Source organism: Staurois parvus, unplaced genomic scaffold (genome assembly GCF_062004578.1).
Source record: "Staurois parvus isolate SC_StPar_1 unplaced genomic scaffold, SC_StPar_1.0 ptg000376l, whole genome shotgun sequence".
NCBI lineage: Eukaryota > Metazoa > Chordata > Amphibia > Anura > Ranidae > Staurois > Staurois parvus.
This window is the reverse complement of record NW_028318172.1, coordinates 3,061,013-3,082,476: the sequence shown is the minus strand read 5'-3', so window position 1 is coordinate 3,082,476 and position 21,464 is coordinate 3,061,013. Positions and strand designations below refer to the sequence as shown.

The window sequence follows — 21,464 nt, the reverse complement described above, 5'->3', positions numbered from 1 at the left end:
CTCAAAAACCTAGGTGCGTCTTATGGTCAGGTGCGTCTTATGGAGCGAAAAATACGGTACCTTTTCTTTTTAATGCAGTAATTAATTTTAGGATAACCATAGTAATGTGATTTTTTTAACAACAGGAATATTGCATACACTCAGTATGCACTGCACTGACCATAATACATAAAAATATAAATACAAATAAAGGGGTTGATTTACTAAAATTGGAGAGTGCAAAACTGGGTGCAGCTGTGCATGGTAGCCAATCATCTTTTTACTTCAGTTTGTTCAGTTAAAATGTTGCTAAACCCCAGACCCTGCATTCACTATATCTGGTCTCTTACCGTGCACAGAACATGGAAAGGAAATTATTTTTAGTAAATATAAACTGCTAAATACTTTTTCTCATCAGCAGTTAGAGCAGTCTTGTGACTTCTATTAGTGTCCTGCAGAGCACTGGCTAAAGCTTGTAGGAGTTTTCATTCTGCTCTAGGAGGATGCAGAACCCCTGACATCTGTCTGGTCAGTGCTGATTGGCCCTGTGCTGATCACATGCACTCTCCCAAGACTAAAAAAAAGTGGGAGTGGAAAAGGTCCCAACGTCAGTGGGAAAAAAATAATGCCCCTTTGATTGGTGTCAGTGGGAGGAATTCTGCCCCATCATTGATGTCATTAGACCCTATAATTTGTGTCACTGGGAGGAATTGTGCCTCATCATTGGTGTCATTGGAAGGAGTTGTGCCCCCTTCATTGGTGTAACTGGGGGGAGTTATACTCAATTGGTATCAGTGGTTAAAATAGTGCCCCAAGGGCCAGATAAAAGCAAACAAAGGGCCACATCTGGCCCCCCGGGCTGCAGTTTGGAGGCCGCTGCAATACTGCATATACAGACTGATTTTACTGTTGTGGATTTAGTAAGACTTTCAGAATAAAAAATCTTTACCTTGCCTCCTCTGGAAGCTCAGGGAACAGACTGCATACAGTATCCTGAGAAACACGGCAAACTCTGGTGCCCCTCAGGGCCCAGCTAACATGACTTGCGGCTTTAAAACAGGAAGTGCCTCTTCCTGAGTGAAATGATCTATGGCATTTAATCAAAAACTAGTGTTGATGATTATGCACATTTATTTTGACCCGCTACTACAAACTCTTGTATTAAGCTTTGTTTACATAACTAACACGAGGTTTGCTTGTTTTATGTCATATGAATAAAAAGACCAGGACTTCCAATCACTGAAAATTTAAAAGTTTGAGAGGAAACAATCTGCTCTTAGTCATTGTTTCCTGGAAGAGATATGGACAGGAAGTATAAGGGGTTGGGGAAGAGCGGGCTTCCAGTAAAGGTTGTCACTATGCCTGGAGTGTCACATTCTTCACCTCAGTCATCAGGCAGGGATTTGATAGCAGTACAGACAACGTGCATTTCCACTAGACACTACTGTGTAGGATGTTCACAGCTGTCTCAAGCGGAAAGGACTCTTGGCATTCATTGCACTTTCCCCATTCTACAGAACTAATTACAGTGATGTCAGACAAAAAAAAAGCACTGAGTTGTTTAACCACTTGCCCTCCAGAGGATTTACCCCGCTTCCTGACCAGGCCATTTTTTTCATGACAGCACTGCATTACTTTAACTGACAATTGAGCAGTCATGCAACGCTGCACCCACATGAAATTTGCATCATTTTTCCCACAAATTGAGCTTTCTTTCAGTGGTATTTGATTGCCTGTTTGGTTTTTATTTTTTGCGCTATAAAAAAAAAAAAGATCAACAATTTTGAGGAAAAAAAACAATATTTTTTACTTTTTGCTATTAACCCCCCTGACGGTATTCCCGAGTGTAGCTCGGGGTTAACTTTCAGCACCAGAAGCGGTAACCCTGAGCTACACTTGGGATTACAACGCAGCGTTGCTCAGGGATTCCCTCCAGCACTGCCGGCATCCGTCTTCCGGGTTCCATTCCCTGCGAGCTTTGGGACGTACGGGACAACAGGGGATGGAACTGGCGGGAAATTCAAAAATGTTAAAAGTGACATTCACTCAATACACTAAAATCTCATAGTATTACATTCCTGTATCAAACTATTTCACATACATTTTGTCCCTAGTGCTTTGTCCTGTGCCCTGCCTGCATTTTTACTGTTCTTTCTGCCTGGAAACTGAAAAACGTCCATGGCGTCCAAAAAGCGCCCCTTTAGGCCAAAATCGGTTTTAGACCAGCTAGAGAACAGCGATAGTAAATTAGAACCACCTGCAGAATTGAGTGATAATGATTTGTGGGGAAATTCGTCATCAGACACTGAAAACGATTTTGCGACTAAGCTCAGTGATATACGAACTTGGTGTTTTTGGTTTGATTACATTAAATTTATTATTACATTATTATTTTTATGATTATTTATTATATTATAATTTATGATTTCATGTTTCAATTTTTATCATACCCGGGATATTTACTAGACTCTTGCTTGGACAGATTTCAGTGAGTTATTCCTAAGAATTACAGGCGTACAATAAAAAAACCAACATATTTCCATGCAAAAAAATGTACCGCTTTGAGCACAGAAATACTGACATAATCAGACCGCTAGGGAGGTTAAAAATGTCCAGTAAAAAAATTTTTAAAAATCTAATTTTGTCATAAATTTAGGCCAAAATGTATTCTGCTGCATGTCTTTGCTACAAAAAAACCCAATATGTGTAAATTAATTGGTTTACGTGAAAGTTATAGTGTTTACAAATGGCGGTATATATACTGGGTGTTCCCAACAGTCCACATCACCCATAGTGGACCTAAAATGAGTTAAATATCAACATTAGGGTGAATATGTAATTGAAAACTATTAGATTTCCATCTACCTAACTTTTTTATCATACCTAACTCAAAACCTAGACACAACGCATCCATGGCTCCCCAATTCTAAATGAATGCGCTGTTAACGTGATACAATCCAACTTCGATTCTTTTCAACATTTCTTAAAAACAGTAAGGTACTGTTATATTACCATCCTGGTGAATAGAAAACTGCTCCAAAAGTAGAGGGCGAGGCCTAATATAAGAGTTTATTAACCACTTCCCGTCTGGCCGTTGTATATAAATGGCCTGATGGTGGCAGTGCAGGGGCGGGAGCTAGGGTGACAGTATGTAAAAAAAAAACCTAAATAATAATATAAAAAAAAAAATAAAAATGTAAAACATTTAAAAAAAAAATTATAATTTTTGGTTATTTTTTTTTTACTAAAAAGATAACTGAATAAATTTTGGCATTAAATAAATAAATATTATTTATTTGCAAAATTTTATAAGAAAAAACACTTTTTTCAAAATGTTTGGACATTTCATTTGTATAGCAAAAAAAAATAAAAATCCCATTGGTGAATAAATACCACCAAAATAAAGCTTTATCTGTCTCAAAAAAATGCTAAAATATTCATATGGGTACAGTGTTGCATGACCGCGCAATTGTCATTCAAAGTGTGATAGTGTTGAAAGCTGAAAATTGGCCTGGACAGGAAGGGGGTAAAAGTGTCTGGACTAGAAATGGTTATAAGAACTGGGTAAACGTTAGGGATATTGCAGGAGCGTGGCAAATCCACTTACCCTTTCCCAGTTAGTCCATCTTGGAAAGACCTATAAATATTCTAGCACAGACATCCGATGCCACAATGTTGGAAAGACTAAGGCCCGTGCTACCATACCAGTTTGGCAGGAGGATTTTAGATATCCATAGAGCAGCAAAGAAGGCAATTGAAAAAACTGCTTTAACTAGTCAAAGGGAGACCAGCAAACAACATCAGTCACTAAACAAAGCCTCTGAAGGATATCAGGAGTTACTGGTCTGTGAGTATCAGTTACAAAATTATGTTTCTTATATCCTTTCAGGGTCTATTGGTCCATACATTACTTCGAAATAAGAAGAATGCATCAGATCATAAGAGTTTAGAAATGAAATCCACATCAACCAGGCTGACTGATATCCTGCCCAGGTAGATGCCAGAGATTTCTGAATGTAGTCCGTAATTAATTCTAAATAATTTCCCATAAGTGGATCAGCATCCAGCATCAGAGAGAAGAACCGATTCATCTGGAGGTGAGAGAATGCATCCACCAAATTATTAGATTTTCCTGGTACAGTGGGGCAAAAAATGATTTAGTCAGCCACCAATTGTGCAAGTTCTCCCACTTAAAAAGATGAGAGGCCTGTAATTGGCATCATAGGTAGACCTCAACTATGAGAGACAAAATAAGAAAACAAATCCAGACAATCACATTGGCTGATTTGGAAAGAATTTATTTGCAAATTATGGTGGAAAATAAGTATTTGGTCAATATCAAAAGTTCATCTCAATACTTTGTTATATATCCTTTGTTGGCAATGACAGAGGTCAAACGTTTCCTGTAAGTCTTCACAAGGTTGGCACACACTGTTGCTGGTATGTTTGCCCATTCCTCCATGCAGATCTCCTCTAGAGCAGTGATGTTTTGGGGCTGTCGCTGGGCAACACGGACTTTCAACTCCCTCCAAAGGTTTTCTATGGGGTTGAGATCTGGAGACTGGCTAGGCCACTCCAGGACCTTGAAATGCTTCTTACGAAGCCACTCCTTCGTTGCCCGGGCGGTATGTTTGGGATCATTGTCATGTTGGAAGACCCAGCCACGTTTCATCTTCAATGCCCTTGCTGATGGAAGGAGGTTTGTACTCAAAATCTCACAATACATGGCCCCATTATTTCTGTCCTGTACATGGATCAGTCGTCCTGGTCCCTTTGCAGAGAAACAGCCCCAAAGCATGATGTTGCCACCCCCATGCTTCACAGTAGGTATGGTGTTCTTTGGATGCAACTCAACATTTTCTCTCCTCCAAACACGACGAGTTGTGTTTCTACCAAACAGTTCTGTTTTGGTTTCATCTGACCATATGACATTCTCCCAATCCTCTTCTGGATCATCCCAATGCTCTCTAGCAAACTTCAGACGGGCCCGGACATGTACTGGCTTAAGCAGGGAGACACGTCTGGCACTGAGTCCCTGGTGGCGTAGTGTGTTACTGATGGTAGCCTTTGTTACGTAGGTCCCAGCTCTCTGCAGGTCATTCACTAGGTCCCCCCATGTGGTCCTGGGATTTTTGCTCACCGTTCTTGTGATCATTTTGACCCCACAGGGTGAGATCTTGCGTGGAGCCCCAGATCGGGGGAGATTATCAGAGGTCTTGTATGTCTTCCATTTTCTAATTATTGCTCCCACAGTTGATTTGTTCACACCAAGCTGCTTGCCTATTGCAGATTCAGTCTTCCCAGCCTGGTGCAGGTCTACAATTTTGTTTCTGGTGTACTTCGACAGCTCTTTGGTCTTCACCATAGTGGAGTTTGGAGTGTGACTGTTTGAGGTTGTAGACAGGTGTCTTTTATACTGATAACAAGTTCAAACAGGTGCCATTGATACAGGTAATGAGTGCAGGACAGAGGAACCTCTTAAAGAAGAAGGTACAGGTCTGTGAGAACCAGAAGTCTTGCTTGTTTGTAGGTGACCAAATACTTATTTTCCACCATAATTTGCAAATAAATTATTTCCAAATCAGCCAATGTGATTGTCTGGATTTGTTTTCTCATTTTGTCTCTCATAGTTGAGGTCTACCTATGATGCCAATTACAGGCCTCTTTCATCTTTTTAAGTGGGAGAACTTGCACAATTGGTGGCTGACTAAATACTTTTTGCCCCTCTGTATATTCTTAGTCTTTATCCAAATATTAAGGCTTAAGCATTTGTAAACCAAATAACTCAACAAACCAGTGGAGACTTGGATGACAAATAGTTTATTGCAAACACCACACCTTTGTTGTCAGTGTCAAGAGAAGACATCTATTTTGAAAACGTTTACCCCAAAATTTAATAGCAACTATATTAAGGAACAATTCAAGCAGCACAATGTTCCCGAAATATCCCTTCAGATGCCATGAAGGATTCCAAGGTTCCACACACCAATGTTTATTCCAAATGTTTGCGAAACCTAGGGAACCCACCGCATCGGTAAATAGGCAAAATTCTCTATCTAACACAAAGTCCTTTTGCCAAACCGCCTTACCATCAAAATGCTCCAAGAATTGTCATCATACCAATAAATCTTCCCTCATATCATGTGTCACCCAAACACGACCTGAAGGCGATTTGAGGCCAGATATAGCCAAGTATAGCTTCTGGGAGAAAATTCTACCAATAGGCATAATACGGGTAGCAAAAGCTACCAAGACCCAATAATTACTTTTTCCTTTCCTAATTAACCACCAAATCATTACAAACCTAAAAAATACATTCGATAACTGTAAACAATCGGGAGAAGAAGGAGGACCTAAGAATTAAAAATCATCTAAATAATATAATAAAACATTAGAACCAGAAACCCGAGACACTACAAACTCCAAAAAAGTCTAAAATTATTCAAATTAAAAATAGGATGACGAACAGCCCATAGGCAAACATTTGTCGAAAAAATAATAACCTTCAAAGAAAAAAACCCAAGTTATTAAAACATAAAGGGTTAATGGGCAACAATCTAAATGCAGATTTAATATCTGCTTTGGTTAAAGAGCTCCAGAGCCAATCTTTTTCAGCAAAAATAGAGCATCTTCAAACAATGTATAAGAAACTGATGTAATATTTTCCTTCATTTGATCGTTCAAAGAAAAACCCTTAAGATAGGAAAGGTGATGAATAAACCTCTTTTTTGGGAAAGATGCCTAAAGGAGAAATTCTAAAATTGTGAAAAGGAGGGGAACTAAAAGGACCCTCCACTCTACCTTCCCTTATTTAATAATCTTCTCCCTAACCACCGACTCCAGCCCTGAGATGGATTTTAAATTGTGTACTATTGTACAACCGGAACTGGAAAATACCGGTATTAACTGAAAACCTTCAAATAACATTAGGGCCGTTCGTTTGTCTGGGTAAGCTTGAAGCCAAGGGCCCAGAGCATGTAAATTCACTGGGGATACTGCCTTCCCGAAGCAACGTCTCTGGACTGTTGGTTAGCAGCTGACATTTTTTTAAAGCATTTTGTGATTGGGTGGGAGCCTGCACAAAAGCTGGTATTTGCAATTATTCAGCCATTTGCATTGGCTGTCATTGAAATTAAAACAGACTCCCTTCCTGTAGCTACTGCTTGCACTTGAAACTGTAGGTGTCTGTTGCCTGGCAAAAGATGGTCTCTGGTTCAGAAAAAGATTAAGCCAAAGGCCCACATCCTTGGATCCCCATCTAAGGGAAGGATGAACCAATAATGTTTGGTGGAACGACTCATATAAAAACAAGGCAACACCACCAAAACTCTTGCATGCTCCTAAAATAATGTCAATATGTTGAAAAAGACCAGAACTTTTATCTGGAAATTTTTCACACATTACGCTTGAAAATATTCAGAAAGCCTGTAACCAGTTATTGAAAGATTTGGTGACATGCCTTCTCCTATCCTCCTCTGTTTTATCTTCCTTCCTATCTGTTCTATGAATAAACTCTTTTGAAAACGGAAGGAGAGATAAAACGTCAATATACTCACCCCTCCAAATCTTCTCTTTTATACTGGTTGAAAGATGAAAGCCAAGCAGAGATAAATCACATGGCAAAATGTCTGTCAAACAGGTCTCAGGAACATTAACGGTCTAACTACATTATTATCTCTACAATTTCTTAACATCAAAGTGTTGTGCCAGAGAATTGGGTGCAGGGTCCACTGAAACAAGAGGATCAGACATGTTAGAAGATACTGCCTGCCTCCCTGCATCCAATTCTCTAACAGCCTGCATCAGCATTTGTTTAAATAAATGCATTACATCAGGTTGTAACTCAGCAGCATCAGGTATCTGGAGCAGGGTTCCAGCATGCTGATCAGCCAACAAGCAGATGACGGGTATGGGTGTCCTGGCGTCTTCCAGCTGGGCAGCCTGGCGGTGAATCTGCACCCATGCTGGTCCCCTCTCCTCTGATTCTGGGCGCTCCTGCTTTCTCTGTGATGGTCTTGACCCATGGAAGCCATGGTGTAAAGCTCCACCCCCTGCCCCGCTGCCAGTCGTACTGCGCATGTGCAGAAGGGATCCCCCAGTGCAGTTGGCAGAGACAGTGCAGGGTGGTGAGGGGGAGTACTTAGCCCTCTAGGTGTGCCTCCTCTTCACTGGCCTGCCTCCCCGACATGAAGTGACCCAGGCCGGCCTTTGACCTGGAACCGATCTCTGGCTCCTCCTCCCATCTTCTTCCTGCCTTGATCCAGGGCCCTAGGCGACTTCCGCCGGAGACCCACCATCCTGGTGGCATCTCCGGCATTGATGGGGTCAGCATTGACAGCAGATGTGGGCGATGTGGCAGCAGAGGTTGGGGCGGTGATGGCGAAGACAGCGGCTGAGGCAGTTGCAGGGAAGTCTTCTTCCTCTTGACTTGCCGACCGCGGTAAGCTCAGGTATCTTCTGAGCCAATCTTCATCTTCTGTGCCGGCCCGCTCGATTAGTCACCTCAGCAGGGTCTTCATCCTTCTTCTGCCTCAGAAGGCGCTGCTTGCTCTGTGGAGAGATCCCCTGAGCACCACAGCCTGTGCCTTCTGAGACAACTGAGCGGTCCGGAATGGAACCCCACTTTTATAGCCCCCCAAAGCCTTCTAGAATGTTCCCAAGCTGGGGAGGTCACATGACCCTCACAGAGGTCAGGTGACCTCCTGCTGCCATGAAAGTCTGCCCAAATTGCCTGGGGAGCCTTGAAATTGCGCTGCCGCAGTCCCATGATGGAAGGGGGGGCTAGAAACTATTTTCCCCCCTTTTCCTCTCATTCTTTGGGCATAATGAGCCCTGGGTCTTTCCTGGAGAGGATTGTACCAGTCTCGGGGAAGGCATGATGTGCTGCCTCCCTAGGCACCTGCTGCCATGTGGCATAAGGTAGGCAACCTGAGGACCTGAAGTAAGAGAGAAAGTGACCTAGGTTCTTTAGTAAGCTGACTGAAAAGAGCTGTCTGCCAAAGATCTGTCTGCTGTCACTGGAGGGCATCGCTTGGAAGATTGGAGGAGGCTACCTTTCTGTTTTTGGGCCTTGTGAGTATAGACACAGTGGGATCTTGGGGACACTGTGTGCTTTGCTACTTCTCTGGTGCTTTATAGTAAGTGTGGGTCTGTAAAAGGGGACACCGGCTGGTGTCCTGAAGAGCACTGTTCGTTTAACCCCTTTCTGACATTGGGACTTTGCTCAAGGCTGCTATTTAAGGAAGTTCTGTCCTCAACTGTGACTAGTTCTGTTCATGGAGTATCCTACTAAATTCCCTTCTCCCTATCCAGGTTCTCCAACAACAAAACTTCAAAAACAATAACCCTTAGATTGGTCATTGGAGATAATAAGCAAAAGTGTGTGTGTATATGAAACTACATTGTCCCTGGCTGAGTGGCAAAGTTTCGGGAAGGCCTAGACAGGACTACAGCGAATCCTATGGGGGTAGTGCTACATATAGATTTGTTTAAATTGGAGAAGTATGTACAGAATTACAGTGTACTATGCAGCATGTGTGATACACTGATGTGAAATATATAAATCTGAAGCACCCATCCAATAATGCTGTCTGCCACTATCCAACTCCTGGGCATGAGGCTGTTTCCATGGAGGAAGACATTTGTGCAGCACCACACATAGTGACACACCTGCCCTAAAACTAAGATTGCTTTCAGAAGCTGGCCAATTGCTGCCTCCAGTACTGAATGGAAATCTTGGTTTAGAGACATCTGTTGTGCTTTTTAAAGAAAATAAAGTATATTAAAGAAAAACAAGTAGGCTACAATTGCTGGCTTACTTCTGAAAAGGATAATTAGGTAGAGGGGTTTTGCGTGGAATTTATTAGATTTGGCTTTTTGCGTCTCCACTTTTTTGTGCCATACCAATGCAAACAAAAGAAATAAACATGAGAATGCCTGAACATTTGTAATTGCAACAATTTTCTGGACAAAGTGGTGCATTATCTGACAGAAATGCAGGGGTGCCAATATTTTTGACCATGACTGTACACAAACACTCGTGTGTTTGAGCTTTGGGGAACATACCCTAAAGCAATCGGGTGTGTACACCTATAACTAAACATAAGAACAGACAGAGGCAGAGGCTGGCAGCCCTCATCATTGTATTCTAGCAGAAGGGAAGTCTGCCTGCTGTCAGAACACAAAATCTCAGCGGAACAATTCAGAGCGCTCTTTTTTTTGTTCAACACAATGGTTGAACAAAAAAAAAATTATCAGATATGGCCAGCCTAACACTACCCTTTCTCCAGACTGGCAATGCTGTTGTCTAATGGTATCTGCTTTGCTACTTCATCCAAAATGCAGACACCTGAAGACAGGAAGTATGTTACTGGCAGGATCACCAGGTGAAGTAAAAAAAAAAAAGCCAAAAAAAAAGAAAACTAATGTAGTCACCATATCTACAGATTGGTAAGCTGTATAATATTACATTTTTGTTTTTGAGTTTAACACTGCTTCAACTGTGCTTGAAACCAAGATGTTGACGGTTCGGTGTTTAAAATAAAACAAATATGTCATACTTACCTACCAGGGGCGGACTGACAACTCATGGGGCCCCCGGGCAATAGGGGATCATGGGGTCCCTGTGTCCTTGCCCAAACTCAAAAAAGCCTATGAAAAAGGTACCAGGGGCATCTCATGGGGCCCCCTACTGACCCCGGGCCCTCGGGCAGTGCCTGAGTTTCCAAATGGTCAGTCCGCCCCTGTTACCTACTCTGTGCAATGGTTTTGCACAGAGCAGCCCAGATCCTCTTCTTCTTGGGTCCCCATCCTGACTCCTCCCTCTTGACCAGTGCCCCCAATAGCAATCCACTTGCAATTGGGGGCACTGGTGCAAGCTCACACCCGAGCCAGGTTCTATGTGTCCACAAGATACCAAGAGCCGCAGCTCTGCCCCAATCCCCGCTCTCTCCTCGTTGGCTCTCTGGCTGTAATTAACAGCAGTGGGAGGCAATGTCTCTTGCTGCTGTCTCAGCCAATGAGGAGAGGGAGCCTCGGGACAGCCGAGGCTCTCGTGAACATCGCTGGATCAAGAGGGGGCTCAGGTTAGAATAAATTAGAATAGATAGGTAAAAAACCTTCAGCCTTTACAACCACTTTAAGTTGATTAATGGGAGATTCCCAGTAGAATGGACAAGTACATGAAAATGCATAATTAATAAATGTTCAGGGAAATATAGGAAGGTCTCTGTACCCCATAAGAAAGTAGTGTATTTAGTCTATGGGGTTAATTAAACAATAGCAAATAAGCTGTTCACTTGGTAAGGGAAGTTTCACTTTGCAGGGGAATGAGGGTGTCTTTGGAACCATTGTGCCTGCAAGACAAAGATGAACATCATTATCCTATATTTGTAATATGAAAAGTTTTAAAAGCCCTTACAGGTCATCACTTTAAAGTTAACCATGAATATTGGCCCTAGAATTATTGCTCCCACACAACTGTTATGTAAAATGTGAAGTGCAAGCAATGTTTTCATACATAGGTGTCTTGAAGGGTGTGTTTACGTTCATGTGTGCATGTACATGGGGCCAGGGCATATTCAAAATTGTCCCCTATGTGATATATATCATTTTGACAGTTTACTTTTAGACCCTTGATGTCACATCTGCCCTTCATAGAAGCTAATAGAGTGCAAATGGAGTGACACCAAAAACTGGAAATGAAGTTATATGTTGCTTTCAGATTTTTTGCAGCTAGGGGAGATCAGTAAGCAGATGTTCACTGGTCTTCCTCCCCTCCACCCAACATGGCGGGGGGGGGGGGGATCTTGTGGGGGGGGGCATAAAACTATCAGGTGGCTGTATAGCCACCCAATCACCAATCAATTTCATAAAAAAGTTGACAGTGGAGCTTGTGGAGCGTTCACATGCTCCTGGCTTGCTGTAGCAGCCGGGAGTGTGTATAAAACCCCCGTAAGATAAACGACAGTGACAGTGAAAGGATTGAACTTAGCGGTGAAGCTAGGAATATGAAAAAAACTAAATTATTCTCTTTTGGTGCACATCCTGGTATAGACTACTGGCTCTCTTCAGGGATCCCTACATTAGCTTCACTGGATACTTTTTTGTGACAAAAGGATTTTCATAGCACAGTTAAACACAATTATTTAACAATTACCCAAATAAGTTACATTCAAGGCATGCCTTGAGCTCTCCATCTTATTGTCAGGCTATCAAATGGCTGAGGTCATAGCTAATTGCATGTGCAGCACCATGGCAACTGCAGATCAAAGAAAGGATAAGGTGGCAATTTCCTTGGCTGTATATGATAGGGGGATTTTGTTCTTTAGTACCAATTTAAAAATTTCTGCTTGATCTATAAAGTCACAAGTAGAGTTCCTTCTCAACCTTTTAAACTGGCCATAGGGAATATTCCACAGCCATGGGTCATAATGACAGCTATTAAAATAAAGGCAGCCCATACAATAATCACATTTTTCTGTTCAACCAGCAAACTCAACAAGAAAATTGACCTAATTCCCCAGTTCACACATTCAAGGTGGATAGTAGAATCCTCTCGCTGATTTATTGTATTTTGACAGCAGTGAGACTTCCCCACCACCAGAATACACTGATCAGTGTTGCAGGCTATTGCATATGGCACTGATCAAGCAGGGAAAACCTGACAGGGTGGTTTTACAGCAGATGACTGGTAGATCAATTGCTGTACAACCACATTGCCCATGCGTAGGTCAAAATTTGGCTGGTCCCTGCTAAACCAGCTGCATTTTAATAAATTGTACGGCTAGCTTAAGAGCTATTTCTATCAACACTTTTAAAAACGGTTTGGTGTTGATTAATCCATCTGATATCCCTGTAAAAATAACATTTGGTTACTCAGTAAAATAATAGCGAATATAGCTCTTAAAAGATAGTCCCCAAGTGTCTTCTTTAAGGTATTGAATAAAAAACTGAATGTAAGAGAGATCACCTTCTCAAATCATTATAAGATCATCTATTCATCTTTGTGGAAGGCATTATGAATTAATCTTCAAAGTAACTCTTCTAAAGGTTAGCAAAACTAGGTATGAAACGGATCCTTGTGGCTTTGCCCCCTATTTGGAGAAAAAAAGGTATCCAAACAAAACAATTATGTATGAAAATAAAATTAATGCCCTAAAGTAAAAATCTGTTTACTATATTTCAAAGGATCTGCACTTAAAAAATAATGGAACTGCCTCCAAATTTTCAGTGTGTGAGATGTTAAAATAAAGTGAGGAGTCATCCAGCGTCACCCAATGGCAATCTGTGGACCAATGGGTGGTTTATAAGTTGAGAAGATCTGATTCATGCTTTACAAATCATTATACGTATACACACACACACACACTATATATATATTATATTGCCAAAAGTATTGGGATGCCTGCCTTTACACATGAACTTTAATGGCATCCCAGTCTTAGTCTGTAGGGTTCAATATTGAGTTGGCCCACCCTTTGCAGCTATAGCAGCTTCAACTCTTCTGGGAAGGCTGTCCACATTCATTGAGACAGCCCTGCTGTGTTGTACATAGCCTATGCAGAGAACAGAGCTGGGGGTGGGGCAGCAAGCTCCACCTACTACAGGCTACAGAAGTCAATGGCAAAGAACAGGTAAGCAGCACAAAACCATGGGTACACTGCACTGCAACCACACTGCGAAGAAACCACAGCAGAGCAGTGTGAAAGGGGCCTAACATGGTGAAGCCTGAATGTGCTTTTAGTGTTTACATATACTTTACTATTTTATGCTACTATTTTAACCATGCTCAAAATAAATATATGAAAAATATTAGTCTAGTGCGAATACAAAATTACAAAGGGTCCTCAAAATGTTTCCACACTTTCTATTTATTTATATATATATATATATATACATATATATATATACACACACTATATTGGCAAAAATATTGGGATGCCCACCTTTACACGCGCACGAACTTTATTGGCATCCCAGTCTTAGTCCGTAGGGTTCAATATTGAGTTGGCCTACCCTTTACAGCTATAACAGCTTCAACTATTCTGGGAAGGCTGTCCACAAGGTTTAGGAGTGTGTCTATGGGTATGTTTGACCATTCTTCCAGAAGCTCATTTGTGAGGTCAGGTACCGATGTCGGACGAGAAGGCCTGGCTTGCAATCTCCACTCTAATTCATTCCAAAGATGTTCTATCGGGTTGGGGTCAGGACTGTGCAGGCCAGTCAAGTTCCTCCACCCCAAACTCGCTCAGCCATGTCCTTGCTTTGTTAACTGGTGTGCAGTCATGTTGGAACAGGAAGGGGCCACCCCCAAACTGTTCCCACAAAGTTGGGAGCATAAAATTGTCCAAAATGTCTTGGTATGCTGATGCCTTAAAAGTTCCCTTCACTGGAACTAACAACCCCACACCATAATCCCCCCTCCACCAAACTTTACACTTGGCACAAGGCAGTCAGGCAAGTACCGTTCTCCTCGCAACTGCCAAACCCAGACACATCCATCGGATTGCCAGACAGAGAATTGTTATTTGTCACTCCAAAGAGCATGTCTCCACTGCTCTAGAGTCCAGTGGTGGCGTGCTTTACATCACTGCATCTGACTCTTTGCATTGCACTAGGTGATGGAAGGCTTGGATGGAGCTCCTCGGCCATGGAAACCCATTCCATGAAACTCTCTGTGCACTGTTGTTGTGCTAATCTGAAGGCCACATGAAGTTTGGAGGTCTTTAGCTTTTGACTCTGCAGACAGTTGGCGATTTCTGCACTTCAACATGAGCTGACACAGCTCTGTCATTTTATGTGGCCTGCCACTTTGTGGCTGAGTTTCTGTTGTTCCCAGTTGCTTCCACTTTGTTATAATACCACTAAGAGTTGACCGTGAAATATTTAGTAGCAAGGAAATTACACAGATGGACTTATTGCACAGGTGGCAACCTATCACGGTACCATGAATTCACTGAGCTCCTGAGAGTGACCCATTCTTTCACAAATGTTTGTAGAAACAGTCTGCATGCCTAGGTGCTTGATTTTATACACCTGTGACCATGGAGGTGATTGGAACACCTGAATCCAATGATTTGGAGGGGTGTATATATACAGGGGTTGGACAAAAAATGGAAACACTACATGATTCAAAGGTGTGAAAGTGACAACATGTTTTGCTTTGAAAGCAGAAGTGGTGTAACATTATTTTGCTCCTTCTGTGTGATGAGACACCTAGCTAACAGGTGGTAAGCCTCACTTTCGTCATTTACTGTGTGCACTGCTATTAATACGGAGTCATGTCAGAGCTTACTGAGCTTTAAAGAGGGTAAATTGTTGTTGCCCGCTTAGCTGGTGCCTCTGTGACTGGAGTTGCCAATTAATTTGCCGTGTCCTGTGTGAGATGGGGAAACAGCTATCATTGTTTGAACACTGATTGTGTGGAAGTAAATTAATGTTCTGACTGACATTCTGCGGTTTAGCCACAAGATGTCACTGTTTTTCTAACACAGCCTGAGAATGCATAGATATTTGTATATTCATGAAGAGGTGGGGTTTTGCACACAGAGAGTTGGAGAGAACAGGAAGGAGAGGGAGAAGCCATGTTTTGGAGCATGGTGAATAAGGGGCCATGTGAGCTGAGAATCTGATGAGATCCAGGTGTGAAAGCGTCCTTCAGTAACCAGAGATTGCTGCCAGGAATGCTGATGAGATTGCTTCCAGGAAGCTGATGAGATTGCTGCCAGGAATGCTGATGAGATTGCTGCCAGGAAGGCTGATGAGAGCAGAGGAACTAAGCAACATATATATGGCAAGACCGCATGCTTGTTGGAGCGACATTTGTTCTGTTCAGAGTCACCAGTGGATGCAAAGCAGACCCGGGTCGGTAAGATCGTGCACGCACCTCATTTCAGTGTTGGTGCCTTGAGGCAGAGTCCAGGCCTATAGTTAGTTATTTAGGCTCTCTGTGTCAAGTGTTGTTACTGATTATTGGAAGGACTCCACAACTTAAAGTGACATTTCACATTGAAGAGCTGATAAAATCCTACAAACTCAAGCCAGACTGGCATTTTGCTCAGAAGGAATACTCAGGCACGTGCTACAGGACCAGTTATGGGAGAGGGAATACTGTAGATTTGTGTAAGATTGTAAGCTGTTGTGCTGCACCACAGGCTAGCCCACACCGTACACCCATACACTGATTCCTGCTCTTTTAGGGTAATAACAGGTAAGGTGTGGCAGCTTAGTTGTGCCCACCAGTAGGTAAATTACTTCACTTTCTACCTTCATCCATCAGAAGGTGCCGTGCTGTGCAGCACAAGGGTCTCAGCCTTTGGGCTGGGTGTATGTAAATTTATTGTATGTTTCCAGAATTTGTGGTTGTGTTTATTTGCCACATCTAAGTAAAATTCTGTTGTAACAAAAGCTGATGTTGGGGTTGCTTTCCTCGTTCGTGACTTCACTGTATCCTGGGGAGCCCACCCCGGTACACGGCTTACATCCTGAGGTACAGTATCAAAGGTTATGACGGCAAATACAGTTTTTAGGAAAATGTCATCTGATAAGCATAAGTGTGGACAACATGGTCAACTGACTGAAAGAGATAAAAGGATATTGTGCAGGATTGTGACTCCGAATAAAAATTTAACTGCTGCAAAAGTGACTGCAGAGCTCAATCTTAGTCTGAATGGGAAGTTGCAATGCAAACAACAGTTAAAGTAATACTAAAGCTTGTGTTTTTTTTAAATAACAAACACGTTATACTTACCTTCTCTGTGAAGTAGTTTTGCACACAACTGCCCCAATCCTCTTCATTTCTTTTCGGGTCCCCCGCCGGTGCTCCTGGTCCTCCCGCCTCCCCTCCTCGTGCAGTGCCCCTAGATAAAGCTGCTTGCCCTGGGAGCACCGCTACATGCTCACTCCCAAGCCGCTGCTCTATGTGTCCATAAAGCTGTGGATCGTCCCCCCGCTCTCTCCTTATTGTCTCACTGGCTGTAAATGACAGTAGCGAGAGCCAATAAGCCTTTTAACTTTTTTTGTACTTTTCAGAACAATAACCTTTCCAGCCTTTGATTTTAGGGTCTCTCAAAATATGATAGACAGTTTTCTGACTACCTAACAACTTTAGAGACCCTTCTTGTGCAGAATTGTGTGGATCCCTATACTGTCCCATGCTGTACCCTAGACTAATAGTTCACTATGGTGTACTAGTGATGGAAGCAGTCCTTGATGCAGAGGCCAGGTTGCTCAGGACAGGAGAGACAAAAAAAATCAGTGTCTTGTCTTTTTCTGTGTTTACCACAGACACAACATCTTTTTTGCAGTGCTGGGGTAGGTTTGTGTTGGGGTAGGTAGGAGGACATCAGGAAAATGTCTCTCATTTAGCAAGATAACTGCATCTGGATGTGGGCCACAGCACCTTCTGGATACAATAGGGCTCAGATGATCGCTTCCTGAAATTTTGGGAAGGATCCAGCTCTTCCAGTAGCTTTGTAAATAACAAATTGTATAGAGCCAATTGAAATAAATATATATCTATATATATATACACACACACACACACACACATACACTTTTTTGTACCAGAGCCTAGCTCTGCAGGTGGCTAAATATGGCTTCATCATTTGGTCGTTGAAGTCTACACCACCCCCAGGCTTTCCAAAGACACAGACGCCATGTGAGTTTGGACCATTGTGTCTAAGTGAATGCAAGACATAATGAATAAATCTCATATTTTCCTTACATTTTACGGCTAGTAGTTCTTCATTCAAAACAGGTTTTCTCCCCCTTTCTACAGTAAGTGGGGTGAATGAATCTTCTGAAGACTCAACAAATATCTCAGAAAATATCTTGGGAATTCTGCTTTCCAAAAAAAGGTCATTTAGGGGGTGTATATAATGTTCTAGCATTTTAGGGCCTCCGAAAATGTGACAGGTAGTCAGGAAATCCAATACAAAATTAACACCCCTTGAAAGCCTAAAGATGCTCATTGTATTTTGAGCCCCTGTACGTAACTAGGCTGCCAAAAAGTCTTTCAAATGTGGTATCCCCATACTCAGGAGAAGTATCAGAATGTGTTTTACGATGTAATTCCACATATACCCATGGCATTTATGAGAAATATCTAATTAAAGTGACAACTTTGTGTAAAAAAAAAGAACTTTTTTTGGCATTTTCCAAAAACTTGTGGCAAAAAATAAAATCTTCCATGGACTCAACATGCCTCTCAGCAAATACCTTAGGGTGTCTACTTTCCAAAAAGGGGTAATTTGAGGGGCATTTGTACTGTCCTGGCATTTTAACTCCTGAAGAAATGTGATAGGTCGTCAGAAATCCAGACCTGCTAAAAAGCTGCGTAAATTCCAGTATACAGTTGTGCTCAAACGTTTGCACACTCTTGAAGAATTGTATACAGTATGTACCATTTTAAACATGAGAAACATGAGTGAGCTGGCAAAACACATTTCTTTTATTTTGTATGGTATTCATATTCAACTGTAGGTAATAACAGAATGGCACAATCATAAAACAAAACTAGGCAACAAGTAAACAACTGAAAAGACTGTGTATTGCCCCCTTTAGCATCAATAACAGCAAGCAGTCCTGTGTAACAGTTGTCTTCGAAGCCCCAAATTCTTGCAGGTGGCATAGCTGCCCATTTCTTCATGCCTCCAGGTCATGCAAAGTCCTGCAAAATCTTTGGTCGTCTTGCATGAACCACACGTTTGACATCTCCCCAGAGTGGCTTGATGATATTAAGTTCAGGAGACAGTGATGGCCACTCCAGAACCTACATCTTTTTCTGGTATAACCTAAGGAGGGTCAACTTGGCCTTGTGCTTAGGGTCATTGTCATGCTGGAAAGTTCAAGATCATTTCATGCATAGCTTTCATGCAGAAGAATGCAAATTGTCTGCCAGTGTTTTCTGATAACATGCTGCATTCATCGCACCATTATTTGTCACAAGATTCCCCATGCCTTTAGAGCTCACACACCCCCAAAACATCATTGAACCCCCACCATACTTCCCAGTGGGGGTGGTATTTTTGTCACTATAGACTGTGTTGACCCCTCTCCAAACATAGCGCTTATGGTTTGGACCATAAAGCTCTAATTTGGTCTCATCACTCCAGATTGCAGTGTGTCAGAAGATGTGAGACTTGTCAAGTGTTGTTGGCACTAGTTTTTTTGTGGGTAAAGGATTCTTTCTGGCAACTCGACCATGCAGCTAATTGTTCTTCAAGTATCATTGTATTGTGCTCCTTGAAAAAACCACACTGTCTTTTTCCAGAGTAGCCTGTATTTCTCCTGAGGTTACCTGTGGGGTTTTCTTTGTAACCCAAACAATTCTCCTGGCAGTTGTGGCTGCAATTTTTCTTGGTCTACCTGACCTTGGCTTGGTATCAGGAAATCCCCAAATGTTCCACTTCTTAATAAATGATTTAACAGTACTGACCTGCATATGCAAGGCTTTGGATATCTTTTATATCTTTTTTTCATCTTTATAAAGTTGCATTACCTTGTAACGCAGGTCTTTTGACAGTTCTTATCTGCTGCCCATGGTTCATTATCTAGCCTGATCAGTGCATCCACATGAGAGCTAACAAACTTGTTAACTATTTATACACGGTCACTAATTGCAATTTGAAAAGCCACAAATGTGGGAAATTAACCTTTAATTGCTGTTTTTTTTACCTGTGAGTTACCTTGTTTTTCTGTGTCAAGGTCAAACTAGATATGTAAACTTTTAATCACCCTCTTTTATCCCTATACAGACCAGGATCCCCCGTTTCACTCCAGTTCTTCTCTACCCATCCCCTACTCTCCCTCTCTTTTTCCCCTCTCTTCCATGGTTCCCAGCCCCATCCCACACCCAATTTTTTTGCAGGGGTTAAGGAAGAACCCCGAGGTGGAGCATCATAAACTGCTGCTGCTTGTGTGCCAACCCCTGCTGACCTTCTTCTCCTATTCATCCAAATGTGATTGGAGCTGTACACATGCCACCCACACAAGCAGCAGCAGTAGTAAGATGCTCTGCCTCAGGATTCTTCCGTAACCCATGACAAGCACTGGAACAGTGCCAGAAACTGTGCAGGGGAAAGTAGAGGGGTGAGATGTCATTCCAATTGTAGATTTAGCACAGATTTGTGATTGAGTAGACCATATGTGTATTATACATTGCTGCCACTATACTCTACCCTCCTGCCCCCCCTGTATTGTGTCTGCTAACCCTTCCCCCCTGTACTGTGATCCCCTCTCCCCCCTGTTTTGTAACCTCCTGCCCCCTGTACTGTCTGTTTACCCTTCCCCTGTACTGAGACCCCCTGTCCCCCCTGTACTGTATGCTCTTGCCCCCTGTACTGTGTTCGCTTACCCCCCCCTGTACTGTTCCCTCCTGCCCCCTGTACTGTATCTGCTTACCCTCCCCTGGTATTGTGGCCTTCTGCCCCCCATGTACTTCTTCCCTCTTGCCCCTCCCATACTCTGCCCTTCTTGCCCCACTGACCTCCGTACTCTGCCCTCCTGACACCTTGTTCTCTGCTCTACTGATCTTTTATATTGTTTGGATATTTGTGTTGATTGGTCTGATTTATGGTTTGCTTTCTTATTGTTTAAAATCAAATTTATTGAAAGTATTAATAAATATGTTTAATTCTATCAACTATTTATAGTTTCATTCTTGAGAGTAGGTGCGTAAATTGGTGCAGGCTGGTAGGGGCCCCAGTGCATTACTTTGCCCAGGAGCCCATGATGCTATTAAGATGGCCCTGATAGTTTTGCATGACTGAGCAATTGGCAGGTAAAGTAGCACAGTGCTGAATAGCAAAAGATGGACTGATCATGAAGGTAGTAAAACCTTCCGAAGGGCAAGTGTTTAAGTGAAATATTTCTTGAGATACCGGTTGAGCCTTCCTAGCACATCTATTAGGGCTTGTGTCATTGAGAAAAGGTGGCATATTTTCAGATGCATTTAGCTAACCTTTGAGATCAGTTTAAGACGAGTACTATTTAAGTGCTTCACTGGTGCTTCTAATTTACAATGGGTCTCATCTGACTTCCAGCTGTCCGTCTTTCATTCACTTGTACAGAGAGAAAAAGCAGTTCTAACGTGCAAAAGCCATGCATACAGGCCCTAAAGCCTCTCACTTAGTGTAATTCCAAGCAATAGGGTCACCTGTCCTGCACTACATTCTAAATATGTTCGTACATTTCTTAGGTTTACTAGCTATTTTCAAATAATGCTAAATATAAAAACAAAATATTTGAACAGAGACAATACATCCTTTGTCCTGGCTAATACAAAAACATGTAAGGAGTATAATAGTTAATTAGGTTGTGTTTTTCTTTAATTCTACTATAGCATTGACCATGAGTCTTTTCATCTTTACTTCTACTATAGCATTGACTATGAGTCACCATACAGATGAGAATCTGTATGTGAAAAGGCATATTTTGTAATATAGAATTCTTCATTACATATTCTAAATATATTCCACTCAATG

At 42.1% G+C, this 21,464-nt stretch overlaps 1 pseudogene across 1 annotated transcript in view; it reads left to right on the top strand.

Annotated features, from left to right (window-relative positions):
• Positions 1-3,651: 3,651 nt before the first annotated feature.
• LOC149456111 (uncharacterized) overlaps positions 3,652-21,464 on the top strand; it is a 53,129-nt pseudogene continuing 35,316 nt past the window's right edge. Inside the window, exons 1-2 of the transcript XR_016313962.1 lie at positions 3,652-3,822; positions 3,869-3,972. The product of XR_016313962.1 is annotated as an uncharacterized LOC149456111 (transcript). The remainder of the gene's footprint in view (positions 3,823-3,868; positions 3,973-21,464) is intronic.